This window comes from Pleurodeles waltl, chromosome 2_1 (assembly GCF_031143425.1).
Source record: "Pleurodeles waltl isolate 20211129_DDA chromosome 2_1, aPleWal1.hap1.20221129, whole genome shotgun sequence".
Classification (NCBI taxonomy): Eukaryota; Metazoa; Chordata; class Amphibia; order Caudata; family Salamandridae; genus Pleurodeles; species Pleurodeles waltl.
In genome coordinates this window covers 737779359-737800182 of record NC_090438.1, presented here as the reverse complement: position 1 = coordinate 737800182, position 20824 = coordinate 737779359, and the positions used below count along the sequence as shown (strand labels likewise).

At 43.4% G+C, this 20824-nt stretch overlaps 1 protein-coding gene across 5 annotated transcripts in view; it reads left to right on the top strand.

The window, feature by feature from the left end:
* The window catches only part of FARS2 (phenylalanyl-tRNA synthetase 2, mitochondrial), a 1511864-nt gene that overhangs the window by 52451 nt on the left and 1438589 nt on the right, over positions 1–20824 (top strand). Inside the window, exon 2 of one of the 5 annotated variants that reach the window (XM_069217425.1) lies at positions 17528–17604. The exons of the other annotated variants lie outside the window; for them this stretch is intronic. The gene's annotated coding sequence lies outside the window, so the exon portion shown is untranslated. The remainder of the gene's footprint in view (positions 1–17527; positions 17605–20824) is intronic. 5 annotated transcript variants of the gene reach the window in all.

The following is a 20824-nucleotide window of genomic DNA, read 5'->3' as shown; positions in this document are numbered from 1 at the left end:
AGTATGAATTAAAAATGGTGCTAAAAGCACAAATCACTATTTGTGTAGATCTTACAAGGTTTTCCCAAAGAAACTAGGGCCCTCCTTATGAGTCTGGCGGTCCTATGACCGCCAGACTCGCGGTGGCAGTCAGACCGCCGCTAATGTGACGGTCCGGCCTCCACATTATGACTGGCGTGAGTGCCACGGTCGAACCGCCGGTACCTCCACATTTGCGCCAGTGATGGGTTGGCAGTGCCGGCAGTCCGAATCCCCTAGGGTATCGCTGCTAGCAGCGCTGCCCTGGGGATTACGACCCCGTGTCTGCCAGATTTTGCATGGCGGTTCCACTGCCATGCAAAGGGTGGTGGAGACGGGGGGCCTCATGGGGGCCCTATCTCACTTTTCACTGCCTGATGCAGTCCCCACTGTCACTAGTCCCGTCTCTGTCCATGAGTTGCTTATGTGTGCAAATGGTCAGCGGGTCCCCGTGCGAGAGTCCCACCAGAGGTAGCGTCAGCACATATAAGGGTGTCCCCTTCGACCTACAAAGGCACTTTCTCCAGCACCACAGGGCCACCTCCAATAATTTCCTTGGTCGGGTGGGTATCTACCATTTTATAAAGCAATTTCGCCAGGAGGTGCCACTGGCTATTCATCTCCCCTGGATGTCCCAGCTCATCCAGGTTACTGCTGTCAAACCACTGTGCGACCCACTACAACTCTACTGCCACATAGTATAGCTCAAAGTCTGGTGCCCCCAACCCTCCTTCATCCGAGGGGTTGTGAAGAACTTCCAGGGAAACTGTTTCGACCGCTATCCCAGATTAAATCACGCAGTAATAAGTCTAGTTGTTTAAACCATGAAGACGAGATTTTAACGGGCAAATTTACAAAATAATATAGTAGCTGTGGTAGCATTATCATTTTAGACAAGGAGTTCCTCACCATTAATGGCAGCTTCAAGGACCTACAGAAGGTCACACAATGAAAACCGTGATGGATGTGCGATGAGTGCTACTGCACCTGATGCACCTCAACATTGCCGGCGTTAATGGTGTGGGCTGTTTCCCGCAACCCAGCTCGAGACTCTTAATAGCCCTCGTGGTCAGATCACCGCACTGGTGGTTTTCTGACCGCATGAGGTCAGGCGTTTCCATCTGCCGAAGTCGTAATGATGGCCTAGGTTTTGAAATAAAATATTGAAAAGTTTTAGGAAAAAATGTCCATTTATGACAACATTTTCAATGGTAACTTTTCGTCACGCTGGCCAATTTACAAAAGCAATATACCATTACATCTGCTAGACCCTTCTGGTTGCAGGTATATATAGGGTTTCTAGGTTTTACTAGAACTTGCGGTACCCAGAGCTAATAACTGAGTTGCACTTTGCAATGGTTTTTTATTGTGTAACGGGTATAGTCCAATTCATATGGTAAAATATAAAAAGTTAAAAATAGGTATTAAGGAAAACAATCTATTTCCGTAATGGGCAGAAGACATGGAGGTTCAAAGCGGTGGTTATTTGCACATCTGTGAATTTGTGGGTACTTATACAAGCATGTTAATTAGAGGGCATTTCTCAAAATGTCTTCTTTCTTACACACTGGCTTACATTTGGAAATTGGTAATAACACTTGTTCTGCAGTTCTATGTTCCCCCAAATCTCCCAAAACAATGGTACCTCACTTGTATGGGTAGGGCTAGTGGCCACTACAAGAAAGGTGAAAAAAACACAACATGGACACCTCACATTTTTCCATTGAAAACTGCCCCTTTCTTGTAGTGTGTTAGCTGTGGAGTTTGGGCCGTAGCTCAGTGGGTGCCTTGGACAACCAAGCAGACCTGCACATTTGTGATAAGTTGACACCTGGGGGAATCCATAGTGGGGTTACTTGCATGTCTCACACCAGGTTTTCTTACCCAGAAGCCCTTACAAACCTCAAACATTGACTAAAAGAAAACATTTTCCTCACGCTTCTGTTATGAAAAGTTCTAGAACGAAACAGGGAGCAATTAATTTCCTACCACCTACCGTTCCCCCAAGCCTCCCAATAAAAATGGTACCTCACTTGTGTGGGTAGGGCTAGTGGTTGCAACAGAAAGGACACATCACGTTTTTCCATTGAAAACTGGCCTTTTTTGCATTGTGGCTAACTATGTATTTTGGGCTCTAGCTCAGCCAGCACCTAGGGAAACCTAACAAACCTGCATATTTCTGAAAACTATATACCTGGGGAATTCCAGGGTGGGGTGACTTGCTTGGCTCTCACTAGGTTTTATTACCCAGAAGCCCTTGCAAACTTTAAAAAAAACTCAAACTTTGATAAAAAATGTTTTTCCTTTCCTCACATTTTAGTGATGGAAAGTTCTGGAATCTGCAGAGAGCAACTAATTGCCTACCATTCTCCCAACCTCAAATTGTGACTAAAAACACATTTCCTTCACATTTCTGTGAGGAAGCAACTAATTTCCTACCACCTACCATTCCCCAAAGTCTCCTGATAAAAATGGTACCTCATGTGTGGCTTGTCTAATACCTACAACAGGAACAGATCAAAGTAAGGTCAATGAGTGTCCCTTTGCGAGGACTCCAATTGATGTTAGTTTGATCTGTTCCTGTCTTGATCGCTAGTCCCACCCACACAGGTGGGACTGTATTTTTATTGGGACAAGTGGGGAAATGCTGAGTAGTAGGAACTTTGTGGATTCCTTCTGAATCTGGAAGAATATGTCACAGAAATGCAAATGTGTGTTTAGTCAAATTTTTAAGGTTGCAGGGTAACGTGGGTAAGAAAACGTTTTAAAAAAACCATATTTATTGGCTTTATCAAGAAAGAAACGTAGTACAGCACAATGTATATTGAGGCATAAACATCATTATTGTCTAAATTCTCGTCTGTTTGTGCCATGATAAGTTCAGCAGGGAGCATGAAGGTTGAGATCCTATTTCCCATCATAGGAAACCATGTATTATCATAATACGTATAATACATTTGTCTTCTGGTTTAGTAATTCTCAAAAGCTAGAATTACAGACAGCCAACATGAATCTAACTGTACTACAAACTAATAACAGAACAGACCAAACTTTGGTCCTTCCCTAGGGGTCATTCATCAGTCACAATGTATGTCTTCAGTGTATTTACATTCAGTGTGCATAATCTATGCATCACATATCTGCACCAACGTAATGGGGGGGAGGGGATCCTGTGTACTATAGGAGGTCGTTGTCGCCTCTTATACATGGTATCACCTTTTTTCTGGTATTCCCCTATAATATCACAAAATCATAAGTGGGTCTTGGGGCCTGTAAGTTACAATTGTTAATGCCGTTCAAGTGGTTCCTTCAAGTTCCTGTGAGTCATATGATTCTGTACTTGTATCCGCTCTAGAGTCTGCCTCCCAGCGTTCCCAGGCATCTAAAACGTCAGCCCAGAGCCCTACCCGGTGCCGCCTCCATATAACCCCCTGTCATCTTTAAGCAGTACTGTTTCCTCCGCCCTAGCCCATAAGGTCACTTCTCGTATCCAGCCTGGCACTGTAAGACTCCACCTTGATGTCCATTGTTTCGCTGTGCAACATTTGGCCACCACCATGGTCGGATCCACAAACCTATTGCCTACCTTTTTAGGGCTAGGCCTAGGATACAATCCCACAAAGCATATCTGTGGTACAAAACAGAGGGTACGATTAAGTGCCTCCTTTAATACAGCAATAACCATTTCCCTGAATATATAAGTTACAGGGCAACTCAATGTCATATGACCAAAATCTGTTCCAGAGATGAACATCATGGGCATTGTCTTGGGCCACCCCCGTATATGACCTGCAGTCTGTGTGGCATTAAATATGTCATATGCAAGTAATTGAATTGGGTATATTTCAATCTTGTGTTTCTAGAGACCAGTTGGGTATAAGCCAACACCTTTCACCATTCTGAGTCCAATATGTCCTGCCCCAACAATGCCTCACATCTCAGTTTAATCTTTGATAGGGGCTTGCTGACTGTATGCAGTAGTGTCTGGTACAACCACTTCATCAAATGTCTGGCCTTCCCTAGTGTTAATTGACTTTGTAATACTAAGGGCCTGATTACGACCTTGGCAGATGGGATACTTCGTCACAAACAGGATATCGCACCCGCCATTTTGCAAGTTCCATAAGTTATAGTGGTACTTGTAATAAGGAGAACGGGATACCCGTCACATTTGTGACAGAGTATCCTATCTGCCAAAGTCATAATCGGGCTCTAAATGTGTTTCCAGCTCTTGGTCAGTATCCGGCCAGAGACTCTCAAAAGGTATGCACCAGGGCCTGGTAAGTTAGGAATTGGCCCGGGGCAACTCATACTGCTCTGTCAATTCTGCCAAAGGTATAAGAGTCTCCTGTTGAAAGTAGTCCCCCACCGTCACTAGTCCCGTCTCTGTCCATGAGTTGCTTATGTGTGTAAATGGTCAGCGGGTCCCCGGCCGAGAGTCCCACCAGAGGTAGCGCTGGCACATATAAGGGTGTCCTCTTCAACCTACAAGGGCACTTTCTCCAGCACCACAGAGCCATCTCCAATAATTTCCTTGGTCTGGGGGGGTATCTACCATTTTATAAAGCAATTTTGCCAGAAGGCGCCACTGGCTACTCATCTCCCCTGGATGTCCCAGCTCATCCAGGTTACTGCTGTCAAACCACTGTGTGACCCACTGCAACTCTACTGCCACATAGTATAGCTCAAAGTCTGGTGCCCCATCTCTCCTTCATCCGAGGGGTTGTGAAGAACTTCCAGGGAGACTCTGTTTCGACCGCGATTCCAGAAATAATCACGCAGTGATAAGTCAAGTTGTTTAAACCATGAAGCCGAGATTTTAGCCGGCAAATTTACAAAATAATATAGGTAGCATTGTAATTTTAGACAAGGAGTTCCTCGCCATTATCGGCAGCTTCAAGGACCTACAGAAGGTCACACATGTTCGCAGCGACCTAAGGGGTAAGAAAACTTAATGGGCTCCACCAGAGGCACACCACCCTGTACTCCCCTGGGTGTCTAGTATTCATAAATGCCTGGGTTTAGTAGGTTTTCCTGTATGGCCACCAAACCCAGGCCCAAAACCTAACCCTTTTGTTGATGTTGTCACATTGCATCTTGGACCCCACCCTTTTGAGGGCACTAGGCCCACCCACACAGGTGTGGTGCCATCTTTCAGGAGATATGTAGGGTGGCAAGAAGCCTGAGGGTTCTAGAAGATTCCTGTACTTTGAGGGATCCAAATGAGCCACCCTGGAGTTTCCCTGGGGTCTAGTTTACGAACATTTCTAGAGTCGGTAGATTTTCCCTATAAACCATGCACACCCTGGCAAACAAAGACAGAATTGACAAATATTACTGCACAATCATCTACTCCTCAAGTACACACACATACTGGTTGAATTTAGCACAAGGGTGAGTAAAAAGCTTCATCACTGGGCAAGCTCCACGTCAGACCAGCGTTGCAATGCCTGACGGGCCACCCCTTTAGAAAAAAGGAGGTAGCTCTTAACCGGAGATGTTGTTAGCAATGGTGGATGTGCCTGTAATAAACACAAACTATAGGTGTGTGCAGGAGAGAAAAGAAGGTGAAGTATAAAATTGGCTCTGAACCATAACCATCACATTTAATAATTCCGAGATTAGTTGCACAAATCAATACATTACTTTGAAAGACAATCACACAAAAAGCTAAAGATTCAAACATTAGTACAGCAGTAAAATATAATTGTACAAACAGGCCAAGGATATACATTCAATGAAAATATTACTAAACAAGTTGCTTACCAACCACAACTCCACAAACTACAGATCTGCCAAAGCTGCACATGCAAACTGGATTCACCACCATGACTAAAGAAATGACTGGCTCAGCAATAAAAAAAAAAAAATTAAAATACAAATAAAAATGATAAAATATTAATCAAAAGACACAGATATTTCCCTGCAAGGAAGTGTAGCATAGGCAAAAAAGACACCACTAGATGGAAGCAAACCTTACCCCAGAAGCAGGACCCTCACCACATACATAACCTTTTTCCCAGATGACTCAAGTGTTCCCAACCACCTGAGGCCTTAAATAGTGCCGATCTGTCCTTAGGGGGATGGGTGGAATACAAAATAAAAAAAACAAAGGCCCTAAGGGGAGTGACCCTTCTACACACTATATGCAGTGTCTAATGGGGTTTTATTCCCATCCGTCCACCCAGAGGGCAGATCAGCCTACAACTGGCTGATTTGCTCTCCGGGGGTGGGGACCTGATACAAAAACAGTCATTCCCCATGGGGAGTGACCCTTGCCCAGAGGGGTCACTCCCCCGACAACAAAAAAAGCTCTGGTGGTCTAGTGGGCTTCTGCCCAAACCCCCCTCCCCCAAAAAGTAAGAAGATTGGCCTACAAATGGCCGATCTGACTTCCAGGAGGAGGGGAGGTGGGTGGAATGCAAAAAAAAAATATTCCCCAGTGGGAGCAACCTTTGCCCAAACAAATAAAAGCCCTGGTGGTCTAGTGTGTTTCCACCCTTCCTGGAGAGCAGATGGGCCTAAAAACAGCTGATCTGCCCTAAAGGGGGGGATTCCCCCCAAAAACTATCCCCCAAGGGAAACGACCCGTGACCAATGAGTCGCTCCCCGCATTTATACTAAAAACATCATCCCTGGCATCTAGTGGGTTTTGAACCCCTTCTTCCCCTGGGGACAGATCGGCTAAGAAAGACAGCCAAACTAGTTCCCAGAGTGGATGGAACATGTAGCAAAATATTGCCTCCTAAGGGGCGTGGGGCCCTTGCCTAACGGGCCGCTCCCCCAACAACAAGAAAGCCCTGGTGGTGAAGTGGTGAATCCTGCTCCACATTCGGAGGCCCAGTCGCGATCGTGGAGCAGGAATCCAATACATACAGACCCTGGGGATAAGGAAAAACTCTTTCCTTACCCCGGTGTGTTTTCTGTATCTGTATCCGTGCGCATGCTGACATCATCATATTGTTGAGGGGGGGTGGCAGTGGAAGCGGTTCTGTTGCCACCCCAATTAAGAAATGTTGCAAAATTAATTTTATATATTTACTTTTATTATAAACCAATATTTAAAAAATGTTACAGCGCTATTAAATTAATTTTAAATTTAATCTTAAGTGGAAATATATAAATTTCAATTAAAAATATTTTTCTGGTGTAAAAAAAATCCCAACTAAAGAAAAAAACATATTTATTGTGCATTCATAATTATGCAAAATGATGAATTAATTCAAATAAATGCATTTGTAATAACCTTTTTATTACATTTTTTTTTTTACATTTCAAGTAGGTTATTAAAATATTATATAATTAAATCATACCTATGTAATATTGCTATATATCTGTAACATTAATTCATATTTATTTATATTTTAACTGTTTAAGAGATGTAGTTTAATTGAGCATCATTTCCTACGAGGCTTTATTTTAAGACCCTACCTCAATAATATTTTGTATGCACTTACTACCTTTTTTTTATTCTAGTAGTAACTTCCACATGAAGTTTGTGAATAACTAAAAGTAGTAAACTTACTCAAATGTCAAAGTTTCCCTTATGATTTAGGCATCTTGTCTTCATCCACCGGAAGCTAATGATGTCCAGGTGAAGATTCCTTCCTAGGTAGCTGAGGAAGTAGATGAATAGTGCTGTGGTACAAAGCATAGAGTTGTTCTTACTTGGTGGAAGGTAGAGGGTTACGGGGTTTGAGAGTGTGGGAGGAGGAAAATAGACAGGTTATGGACCACGTTCCTGTAGTTAGTGATGTTGAATGCTGCAGGCAGATCTGATAGTACCAAGGCACCAACACTGTCTTTGTTCATCTTCCGTTAGAGAGCAGGACAAATATCGGCCTGGCTGGAACTTGGGCTGGCAATTCTCCAGTTGTCTATTCGTATTAATGTGTGGGTTCAGTGGTTCAACTACTAGTTCTTTCTGTCCAAATAGGGCAAATCGGAGAGCTAGTGTTTCCTGTAGCTAGGAACTGTAATGACATTTTTTGAGTATGGTATCACCACTGTATTATTTTTAAATATTGGAGGATCATTACATGTGTTAAGGAAGCATTCCATATTGCTGTCGTCAGTAGTGATAGATCCAGGAACTGTAGCAGCTATCTTTATTTCTTAGCCAGAAAGGAGTCTGTTGGTGAAATAGAACCTTAACTGTCCAAACATAGTTCATCCCTGAGACTTGAATGATAATCAGATAAAAGACACGGTTGTCTGATTGAAAAGGGCATGATGAGTATTCTTTGTGACATTAAACTAATTGTTAACAGCCATCTTATCTTAGATCTTTTACATTTACACAGCAGTGATAATCATTAGATTGCAAACAACAGCTGTTTGAGCCTGCTTCAATTCATTGTGGTTGGGGGAGAAGAGGGGGAGTGAGGAGAGTTTCAAGTCTTTAAGGATCCAAAACAGATCCTTCTTAACACCAAGGGTCCTATTCACTAAGTTAAGTTTATACGTGTAGATTTACTCATGTGTGAGCTTACTACTGCATGTAGTAGGAACTTTAAACTTTTTTGCTGTTCACCATTTACAAAGGTACATTTACTGCTAGATGCATATTTGCATTTCTCACCTCAAAGCTGGAGGTGGTGTCTACTAGAACAGGATTTACAAGTGTAAAGTTACTACTAGTAAAATTTCATACATAGACAAAGGTCTTTGCCTTTAGATGGAGATTTCCATATAGTGAAGCAGAGGGAAAAATAGTGAGGAATAATAGTTATTAAAAAAAAATGGTAAAATAAAATATAACTTGAAATATTTCTTATTAACCTAATACTAACTAATAAAAGATAACAGCACATACATAAATGCCTAATGAATAAAATATTTTAATTTAATTGATAATTATTATTAAGCATTGTTCTAAGAAAGCCTCCACTGTCCACTTAATAATTATCATTTAGTGCATTTTTTAAACATAGTTGATCAATTGAGTTTTATTCATTTCAATTGTTTAATAAAATAAAATGTTAAAAGTTTTATTTAGTAATTTTAAACAAAAATGTAAATATGTTATTGAATTAAAAAAATTAAAATTGAGTGCACCTTTTACCACAATTTTGTGTGTGTGTGTATATGTGTATGTATGTGTGTGTATATATATATATATATATATATATATATATATATATATATATATATATATATACACTACTATAGTTAGGAAAATGCGTTTTTTGACTTACCTATATCTTTTGCACCGTTTGATGAACCTTCACAAACTTTTCCCTAACAAGTATTGTGGTGATTTTTGTTGCGCACAGAAAGTTTCAGGATGATCTGTCAAGCGGGGGCCGAGAAAAAGGGGGCTCAAAAACCATTGCGTTCCCCATTTTAATTCCCATAGGATTCTTTAGACACATCTACAGCCCGAACCACTGGATGAAATTACACTGAATTTGGCAGAAAGCTAGCTTTCAGTACTCGGATTAAACTTTTGCTTATTTGGTGTAAATCCGTTCAGTAGTTTTTGAGAAATTTAGGGAAATTCAAATTTGTATATCTCTGGCCGCAAAGTATTCGCGAACAAAGACGAGCTCATGCAGAGAAATGCACAGCTATGATTGACTGCCAACACTTTAAACCAGGGAGTGTTGGCAGCCATCTTGATACTCAGCTTGAGCACAGCCCCAGACATTTTTTTTTAGAAAAAGAAAAGGAGCCAGGGTAGAGTCACACTGATCCCTTAGCACTGGCGGAGGGGTCCCAAAATATTTTTTTTTGCAGTGAATTTGTGATATTTGCAGAAAAACAGCATGGGCTCCTGCGCATCTTTTTGCATAGGCCCCCGGGTGGGCCAGGTCTCGGCGGAATTAAACATTTTGTGGGTGGGCCTCCTGCCGCCTCCCCCACAGCCCTGGGGACCAGCATCTTCCTGGAGCTTTCATTTTTAAAAATGAGTGGGGCCAGAAGCCCCCCACTGCCCTGGGGACCGCCACTTCCCCAGGGCTTTTATTTTTAAAAATGCAGGGGGACCTGTGCCACCCCCCCCCTTGAACCACCACCTCGCCAGGGATTTAATTTTTTTAAATGCCCAGGCCCCCACTCCTCAGGGACTCCCACCCCCCAAAAAGTAATTGTTTTGCGGGGGCCGCGCAGCCTCTCTGCTGCCCCGAGGACCACCACCCACAGGGCTATTCTCATTGGAGGAGTGCTGGGTGCCCCCCCCCCCTCTTGGAGCCACTGATGGCCCTGGGGGCTGCCACTCCCCCTGGGACATAGTTGTTTGCTGTGGCTTGACTGCAGCTCTGCAGCTGCAGGCAAGCCACAGCAAACACGAGTTTTGACAGCAGGACCTGCAAAGCAGATCCCGCTGTCAAATTCCGAAGCTTTCAGATGAAATGCTTCAGCAAGCAGGGAGCTGCTGCATAAAGCAGCTCTGTGCTTGCTGAAGCAAGGCACTGCCAGGGAAGCCTTAAGGCATCCCCGGCAATGCCAGGTAGCCCGTAAAGGGCTTTTTATTTAAAACTATTTTTTTAAACTAAATAAGGAGGGACGGGGGAGCACTTGAGGGCTCTCTTGCGGTCCCAGATAACCCATAAAGGGCTGTTTTTTTTTTTTAATCCATGGTTGACCTTCACACCGAGCTTTGGGGCTACGAGTCCAGCTGGACTTATTTCTATTTTTTATTATTATTATATTATTATCATTATATTATGTATCTTTTTAAATATATATAAATATATAAATATTTTTTATGCATTTTTATTTCAGTTTGTAGACAAATAACTGATTATAAGTATATCAGACATTAAAGCCTAAAAATCTCTCTCTCTCTCGCTTTCTTTCGCTCTCTCTGTCTCTCTTTCTATCAATTCTCTCACTCACTCACACACCGACTCAGACACTCACGCACTCACTCACAGAGCCACTCAAACCCTCATGCACTCACAGCCCCAGTCGGACCTTCACATACCCATTCAGACCCACTGATACCCTGATGCACGCACTCAGACCTGCGCACATACTGATGCACCCACTAATACACTGATGTGTGCACTCTCTCAACCAGACAGACACTCTGACAGCCACTCTTACACCGAGATACAGCCTCTCACACCTATACTCACCCAGAGAGTCTGCAACCAACTTCCTTTGTGCATGTGCAAAGGACCGTGCACAGCATCGGGTTGGGTGGGTAGGGAGGTTGGCCGCATGGACTGGCTGCAGGCCAGCGATTGTGGGCAACCCCTAACGTGCACAGGAGAAGGCCATGCAGGGTGCAAGGTTGGGTGCTTATAAGTGGTTGGCCTCAAGGCCAGGCCTACCTGGCCAGGGCCTGTGGCTAACCAGTGCCAGCCGTGCAGAGCGGTGAATGGATTCACGTATAGCAATGTAAATTACTATACATTAAAAAAACATTGAAATTCACTAAAAGACAAAGGTTACAGGGATGTTATAGTTAGATTCAGAAGTTTCTCGAATAAAACCATAGAAACTCAGCAGTTATAGTTAGAGTTCTTTAAAGTAACTAAAACTCCCGCCAAAGGTAACTATTACTCACGCCTTAGCCTAAATACAGCTACATTTTTTAAAGAAGGGCTGCAGAAGAAAGCTTGTGGTTTTTTTCCCTGAAAACGGCATCAACTAAAGGTTTGTGGTGCTAAAATCACCATCTTCCCAGCTTCAGGAAAAGGCAGACTTGAATCAGAAAACCACATTTTTCAACACATTTTGGCATTTTACTGGGATATACCCAATGTTTTACTATTTTTTTTCTACTTTCAGCCTCCTTCCGGTTAGGCCAGAAATGGGTGTGAAACCAATGCTTGATCCTGGAGAGCTAAACATTTCTGAAAAGTAGACAAAATTCTGAATTCAGAAAGAGGCCATTTGTGTAGATCCTTCAAGGTTTTCCTACAGACAGTAACAGCTAAAATTTAAAAAATATTGAAATTGAGGTGAGAATAAGAGCCATTTCTGTCCACGTTTTCTTCTGTAACTTTTTCCAGCTATGGCAGAAGTTTGAATACTGCTACGTCTGCTGGACTCTTCTGGTTGCGGGGATATATAGGGCTTGTAAGTTCATCAAGAACTCTAGGTACTCAGAGCCAATAAAGGAGCTGCACCTTCCAATGGGTTATCATTGTATACTGGGTATACAGCAATTCATTTGGTGAAATATAGAGAGTGAAAAATAGGGATCAAGGAAACCTTTGTATTTCCAAAATGAGCACAAGATAAGGTGTTGAGAAGCAGTGGTTATTTGCACATCTCTGAATTCCAGGGTCCCCATCCTAGCATGTGAATTACAGGGTATTTCTGAAATAGAATTCTTTTTTACACACTGTCTTACATTTGGAAGGAAAAAATGTAGAGAAAGACAAGGGGCAATAACACTTGTTCTTCTGTTCTTTGTTCCCCTAAGTCTCCCGATAAAAATAGTACCTCACTTGCATGGGTAGGCCTAATGCCCGCGACAGGAAACGCAACATGGACTCATCTTATTTTTACATTCAAATCTGACGTGTTTTTTAGAAAGTGCCTAGCTGTAGATTTTGGCCTCTAGCTCAGCCGGCACCTAGGGAAACCTAACAAACCTATACATATTATTGAAAAATAGACACCTAGGGAAATTCAGAATGGGGTGACTTGTGGGGCTCTCACCAGGTTCTGTCACCCAGAATCCTTTGCGCACACACACACGCACACACACTATCCCTGGTGCCTAAGTGGTTTCAGCCCCCCGGGGCAGATCGGTCTAATAGGGGGGCAGAAATGGCCTTAAATAAATTTGCCCCCCAGGGCAGTGATCCTTGCCTAAGGGGTTGTACCCTTGTGTGAAATTGGTGCAAAAAAATCCCTGATATCTAGTGGTTTCTGCTCCTTTGGGGGCCGATTGGCCTAAGAAAAAAATTGCCAATCTGCCTCCAGGGTGGGCAGAAATGGCCTAAGATAAAATTGACCCCACAGGGTAGCGATCCTTGCCTAAGGGGTCGCTCCTCATCTGTTAAAAAAAAAATCCCTGGTGCCTAGTGGTTTCAGCCCCCAAGGGGGGGCAGAAATGGCCTAGAATAAATTCTACCCCCAGGGGAGCGACCCTTGCCTAAGAGGTCGCTTCCCTTGCGTGAAACTGCCATTAAAACCCCCTCTCCCCAAAAAATCAAACCTTGGAGTCTAGTGGTTTCTGTCCCCCTTGGGGGTGGAGTGGCCTAATAAAAATAGGCTGATCTGCCCCTAAGGGGGGCATAAATGGCCTAAAAAACTATTTGCCAAGTGACCCTTGCCTAAGGAGTCGCTCCCCACATCTTAAAAATTAAAAAAATAAATGATCCCTGGTGTCTAGTGGCTTCTAAAGCCCCCTAATTAAAATAGGTCAATCTACCTCCAGGGGGGCAGAAAAGGCCTAATTAAAAAATGCCCCTCAGGGGAGCGACCCTTGTCCAATGTGTCACTCTCTTTTATTGTTATTTACCAACTGTTTATTTACCAACTCCCTGGTGTCTAGTGGGCATTTCTGCAGCCCGATCGCTTTACGATCGGGCTGCAGAAATGCTCAGAAAGACATGAAAGGAAAGGACTTTCCTTTACTTTTTTGTCTCCCTGCCACGCAAACATTTCTCTTCCGATCACATGAGGGCTACTTCTGATGAGGTCAGCGAACGATCGGGCGCTGAAGTCATCAGATGTCACTTCAGGGGGATGGGGGGCAAGGGTGGAAGGGGAAGCGATTCCCCTTCCATCCCTGCCCATGCAGCACTAACTATAACTTGTGCTCCCTCTATGCACTGCTTATGACCACACATATGACATCACTATGAGAAAGGGTCAGGCCAAGATGGGTCAGGTAGAAGCCACCAATAAATTACATGAAGCACTCGGTGTTGTCTGCATTTGTTCTTTATGACTTTAAAGGACTTTGTTCGGAATCGAATCGGACTTCCTGTACCCAGTGCAGATCGCTGCCGCTTGTAGTTAGAAGAGTTTGGGATACTCTGCAGCTGATATATATATTTTCCAAAACAATTTATTTTATTTAAGGTTATTTCCTGTAAGATGTTATATTAAGTCCCTGCCTCCATTATTTTCTATGGGAATGTGTTGACTTACTCTAGGTTTGGGCTGGAATACATTTAAGACTATTTTGGTCTTTTGGCTGAATTAACCTTAGATGTGCAGTTAGTTATTCACTATAGACTTACTTTTTGGTGGGTGGATGTTTTTACTTGCTTGTCTCTCCCATTTAATATTAAGATTCCCCATTGTCCAGCCACTCCCTCAGCCCCCTGCTTCATTTACTACTAAAACATACTCTATGTGTGCAGAGATCTCCCCAACCCATGCTGAAGTCTACTCACGTATGCCTGTAAATAAAATTTTCTTGAACATGATTAGCAATATGTTAGTGCTATTAAAACACAAAGTGCAGCTTGTGAATATGGCCTCTAATACCCCAATTCTAGGGCATATTAATCTTGCCCATTTAAATCAATATCTTGTATTTGCCTGAAACTCCTAAAGTGTCAACAGACCTACTAGATTGCACCCGGTGCAAGTCTTTTGTTTGCAAGAATTATTTTTAGTTTAACAATTTCAGCTTTTGGAAAACCTAGGATTGGTTGAGTTCATGGGTCTTGTTCTTATTATTGTGTCCAGGACGATCTGGTCCCAAGTGGTAGTTGCACATGAAAGAGAGTCTGAAAGTGATCTGATCACTTGCTCTTTGACTTGGCAGGGATGAATCAAGTTCACAAAGTCACTTCATCAGGTGTGTACTGTAAAGGCATACCCAGTCTTATGTGCCCACATTGACAAGTGTTTTGAAGTACTACTCAAAGTCAATGGTTGTGGGATCAGAAGAGATTATTTAGGTCCTACGCAAGGACAAGTGAACCACCCTATCAATTTATAAAACTGTTTCAAGTGTGGATCTGTAAGTCTTTATTGTCACACCTATAAGACCCTGTAGGTGGCAAGTACAAAACTAATGCTCCTACTGCAAACCTCCTCTGATTACGAACCCTGATCTGGGCCTTTCCGAAGTTCCATCATTTCACCTTGCACCTTTTACCACTATTCCACATGTCCCTGGCATTAAACTACTTTGCTCAGAAGCTTCCGCCACCCCATATTCACTTTAGCTTCTCTGTACTCTTAGAGCCAACTCCTGTGGGTTACCAGTTATGATCTGCAAAAAAAAAACATATCTCAGGCCCTGATTATGGGCGTGCTGTGTTTTTGTACAGAGCTATCTGGAATCCCCAATTATGGCCCCTATCCTTACACCACAAACCAATGATTATGAGTTTTCTTCTCAGAATGTGAACTAACCACATAGACCCGAAAATAATAGTGGTTCCTAGTTTCTATGGGAGTGCCAATGGAGCCTCTGGGGTGGGGCTTTGGAATAGGGTGCCAGGGCAGAGTTTTGGCCTGTCTAGGGGTGGTGATCATAATGTGTTCTCCACCCGTGCCCCCTGCGCTCCCCTGGTCTGCAGTAGGGTTCGGGATGAGTCAGGTTGTGCACCTGCTGGCAGACCCTGACGATAGCATCAATCGTCTTCGTATGAAATCTCGGACGGCAGTAGTAATAGAGCACATACCCTCTGTTTCTGCTTGTTTACTTCCCCAAATTGATTCTTCAGAGATCAATGAACTAATAAATGTTGACAGCCTTTATGAACACATTTAAGTAGAATATGGCTGACACGTCGTAAAGCTACACAGTCCAACTCCTTGTTAAGTGGGCCCAGCAGTTAATTCTAGTTGAACAATACAGTGGCTGTTTCGGCCGGCAGTAAAGCAAGCTAGGTGTTAAGAGGGAATGCCGCTTAATAAGCAGATGAGATTCATACATGGGTACTTACCTGCTTCAAAATCTTTGAGTAGTGCACCATAAAGAAATACTGTATTTGTACTCTACCCCAAGTATTAGTGTTTTTCAGCGTCTTGTGATGAAATTGATAAATCTTCCGACTGGAGTGCGGGGTGTAGGTACGTTCACTCATAGCTCTCTTGCCATACCAAGCTGTTTCAAACAATAATAATCTTTAAAAAACCTTAGATAGGATATTACTTTACAGTTCTAACTTTTAATATGACAGATAGCCCACCCTCTGCACAAAGACTTAGGTTACTTTATTCATCTTGTTCAGTTACAGGACAAAACTATGTTCCTACACAATACCTCAACATGTGCTCCCTTTCTCTTTAGATTAGCCAGCTCAGCAACCTGAACTGTCTATAACAGAAGTCTCTCAGGCATAAAAATCTGCCAACCTAGTGCACAAGTCCTAAAAAAACAAGTTGGGTGACTAACCCAGTTAGGCAGAATGCAAGTGACATCATGTCAGGGGACATCACGTGTGACACCGTACAAGGCATCACGGGAAGTGGCATCACATACCATGACCTCACAGGAAGTCACATCATGAGAAATGACATAGGCCCTCATTCCAACCCTGGCGGTCATGGACCGCCAGGGTGGAGGGACGCGGAAGCACCGCCAACAGGCTGGCGGTGCTTCCAGGGCCATTCTGACCGCGCTCCCTGGCCCAGAGAATCCTGGGGATTCCGACCCCCTTCCCGCCAGCCTGTTTCTGGCGGTTTACACCGCCAGAACCAGGATGGCCGGAACTGGTGTCGTGGGGCCCCTGGGGGCCCCTGCACTGCCCATGCCGCTGGCATGGGCAGTGCAGGGGCCCCCTAACAGGGCCCCATTAAGATTTTCACTGTCTGCTTTGCAGACAGTGAAAATCGCGACGGGTGCAACTGCACCCGTCGCACCCCTGCAACTCCGCCGGCTCCATTCGGAGCCGGCTTCATTGTTGCAGGGTCTTTCCCGCTGGGCCGGCGGGCGCCCTTTTGGCAGTCGCCCGCCGGCCCAGCGGGAAAGTCGAAATGACCCCCGCGGCCTTTCGTCGGGGTTACTTTGGCAGGCGGCCTCCGCCGCCCGCCAAAGTTAGAATGACCCCCTTAATATCTTAAGACCTCACATATATATATATATATATATATATATATATATATATATATATATATATATATATATATATTTAGTAGGTCTATTATGAATACATTTGAGCACATTACAACATTTAACAAATGAGATGTTGCATGGGAGATGTGCCAAAAAAGTGACACATCCCCAACGTAAAATCTGGGCTTCAATTTATACATTTATTTTTTAAAACACTGCCACAAAGAAATTGGCAACAAGGATATTAGTGGCAGTAAATCTGTTTTGCTTCATTGGTTGCAAAGTCTGCATCTTAAAATTTCTTATGGGGTTAAGAGAAGACACCTGCTGCAGAAATCTTTGTGTGCCCATTAAATCTCTGTGAATAATAATAATGGTAAGAGAACTCCGGAGATTAACATATTTGCTTGACATATGTGTGTTTTGTCTAGTTCCAGTTTTGAAACAAAGTAGCATAGAGGGTTAATATGTCTCCTGCACAGCACACTGTGACATGCAAATTACACATCTTTATTTGTTGTAAATGGATATGCAAGTGGGTTACTGCTTTTAACATAAACATCATTTTGTTGTTCGCAGTGCATACATTTTAACCCTTCTAATATCGCACAGAGAGCTATGAAGGACATGTGGTTCCTACACCTTATAACCCTCACGTATGTAACTCATCCTGTTACAATGATTTTCACACATGATTTATTGTCAATATATAATATGTACGTGTGTTGTAATGAGCTCACACTGTGCATTTGGATGAGTAGTGCCATAGTCCTATGAAAGAAATAAAACCAAATTATTTGAAATTGTTATTTATGTAAATACTGGGACAGACCATCACATCTGCCATTCTTGGAGTGCATGCATATTTCTTATTTACAGGGACTGAAAAAAATCACAAGAATGCCACTCTTAAGTGAAAAGCTGTGTGTCTAATTCCCTTCCATTGGCTTTAGGTGTGAGGGTCCTGATAGCTCTCAGCCAGAATACTTCAACAAAAGGAGTCCTGATGGCCCCTTAACTTTGCCTTTTGTTATGGGTCTAGCTGGAATTTGATAAGCCTCCTCCCAGTCTGAACATTGCTACTCGTAACAAAAGCAGACAATGTGGAGGCACTGCTAAATATGTCCCTGTGTCTAAAAAGTACACCAGAACACGTTTAGCATATTTCTGTGGGGATAAACCTCCTGGCAGGGTAGACGGTGTCCACCCTGTGAAAAAAGTGGGTAGATGCTGTCTACCTGTGCCTACCCTCGACTTGCATGCCCACTGTCAACCGAACATTGCATGCACAGAATGTCTGAAGCATCCCCACTCAGCTCAACGTGCTATCACATGAAGACCACAATACAGCTCTTCTTCCTACTGTAGCAAAGGACCAACACTCCAAAGCTGCTGTGTAGTGTAGCTATCTTCACTGGTGGCAGTGTTTACGAATCAAACAGCCCATCAGAAAAATCTACCAGTCCCCCATTTTCAGGTCAGCTACATATAGTTAAAATTGTTACATGCTAAGGGAACTTATTTTGTAGTTCTTGTATAGTAAACAAGTGGATTTTCCCTACTGCAGTTATCAGTAGAGGACTAGAAATAAACAGCATCACAGGAAGCTTTGAAATGCCACCCACTATGCTACACTAAACAAGTAAGTTGGACCATCTGCAGACGTGTTGGGAGAGTATAGTCCCTCTCTCAAAAATTGTTTGAAAAAAATAGGCCATTATCCTACTCCCGGTGTCAAATGCAAACCCCTGAAATTTGTATCCATATATTTACAAATATATGATCGAAAATAATTGATAAATATATTCAAATATATCCAAGAACCACACAAACCTCGTTTTTCCTCTTGAATGTAAAGTATTGCTTATTCTGATGAGTTCTTCTAACCGCAGGTTCCTCACCTCTAGAATATGCCCAGGCACCACACTGGATTCAGATGAGTTTTCAGCTTAGCCCCTGTGCACCAGTAGGTGTATTATTCAGTTCTGCATCACTTCTCTCTGCCCCCAAAGTGACTGGACTAATCTATGGGGGCTACCCCCGTCCACTGATGTCAGTTCCTTTCTTTTAGTGCTTTGGAACGCAGATCCAGAGCCACATCCTACTTTTTTTCATCCTTTGACTAGCCCTTTTAAAAAAAAATCTTACCAGTGTGAAGAGCGGATGTAGCCTCCTAAAACTCTGGGGTTTAAACCTGGTCTCAAAAAGAAATCTGTGACTGGTCCCCACAAGGCCTGTCTCTGGTGGTTTGGGACAGGTTGCAACTCAAAGTTGCCCTAATGAACCCCTAGTTGATCCAGGAACGCAAAGCCAAAAACGAGCAGCACTCCAGCTCAGTACCTTTGCAGCCGCTCCTCATACACTGTGACTCTGATAGAACAGTGTCCTTGCCTAGGAGTGAACCCTGAGCACTCTAACACTTATTTGGATCAGACTGTAACCCAGGTTTTGGTGATGGTGGGGACGAGGTCACCCACAATATGATGATGATGATGATGATGATGATGAATTATGAGCCTACAAGAAGCCAGTGGACTGGTCTCTCCTCCTGGCCTGAGTCTGCCTTATTCGCCATGGTAGTTAGACGAATATCCAAGGTTTCAGGTCTACAGTTGTATTCTGTTGAGAGAAAGACAAACGTTCTCACAGAGGTGCTACAACCTGGACAGTCATACTCTGAACCAGTACTGCCATTCGGTGAGGCCTTGACCAATACTGTCATGGGCACATAGGCCAAACCTTTCTCCTGTCCACCCTTAAACAGAAAGGTGGCACATCGTTACAAACCAGCTCTGGCTGCCCCTGCTTTTCCATGACTGCATCCTGCTGAGAGCCTGGTAGTATAAGCCTCCACTAGCAAGGTTAACCAAGTGCCATGGTGGGATGAGATCCACTGACTTCTCTGGAGACATTTAAGCATCTCTCATGAATATGTCTTTCAATGGGTCTTGCCTTTTCAGGGAGAAGGCCATCTGTGCTGTGGAGCATTTTAAACAGAGTGGAGCCACTGCACTCCCCCTCGGTGTTTACACACCCGCAAGGCAGTATCTTCAATAATTTTGCCCTTTTCAATGCATCGCTAAGAGTTTCTCCTACAGGCTATATGATGAACCACTACCCCAACAGCAACCACCCAGTTCTTTCGGTGTCAGGAGGGCATTCATCAGACAATGTAGAAGAACACAGGGACAGTGGACCTTGCAGTCCCATGCTTCTCTGGCATCAGTCTACAAGCTGATGTGGTTTTTTTTCCCCCTACTGGGGCACGAGGACCTTATTGAAGGCAGGATCACTTATTTTCTCTGTGGTTGACATGCAATAACATCCAACGGATGGATCCTGCAAATAGGGCAACAGAACTACACTCTGCCATTCCTTTTCTTCATGTTGCATCGTCCACCCTCATCAGGGTACCTCTTGGGTGATCATTTGTCCATTTTGCTGCAAGAAATACATGCTGTTTTTGACGAGAGTTTTAGAGAGGGTCCTGGCTATTAGAGTGGGCTTTGGAGTTCAAAAATGGGTGCTACACCTAATATTTGTGCGTGCCAAAGAAGAGCAGAGGCCTCTGTTCTAGTCTAGAATTTTAACCTTAATTTCCTACTGTGGTTCAAGGTGAGCCATGAGCTTTTTTAATTGGGCATGCTCTCTTTGCCACCTAGTCCCTGCATCCATGAGCCATTTAGTTGAAGTACAGTAACCCCATAATAACCTCAGGTGTTGGGTATATTGGCATGTTTTTTTCTGTCATTCCCTAGATGCATACAATTCCAGAATCATGTAGTGATCTAGACCTTTACCCCACTCTTCTAGTGAGGGGGGCTCTGTATTTTTCCAGTTCTGGGCTATATCGCTCTTTGCCATTGCCAACCCCAA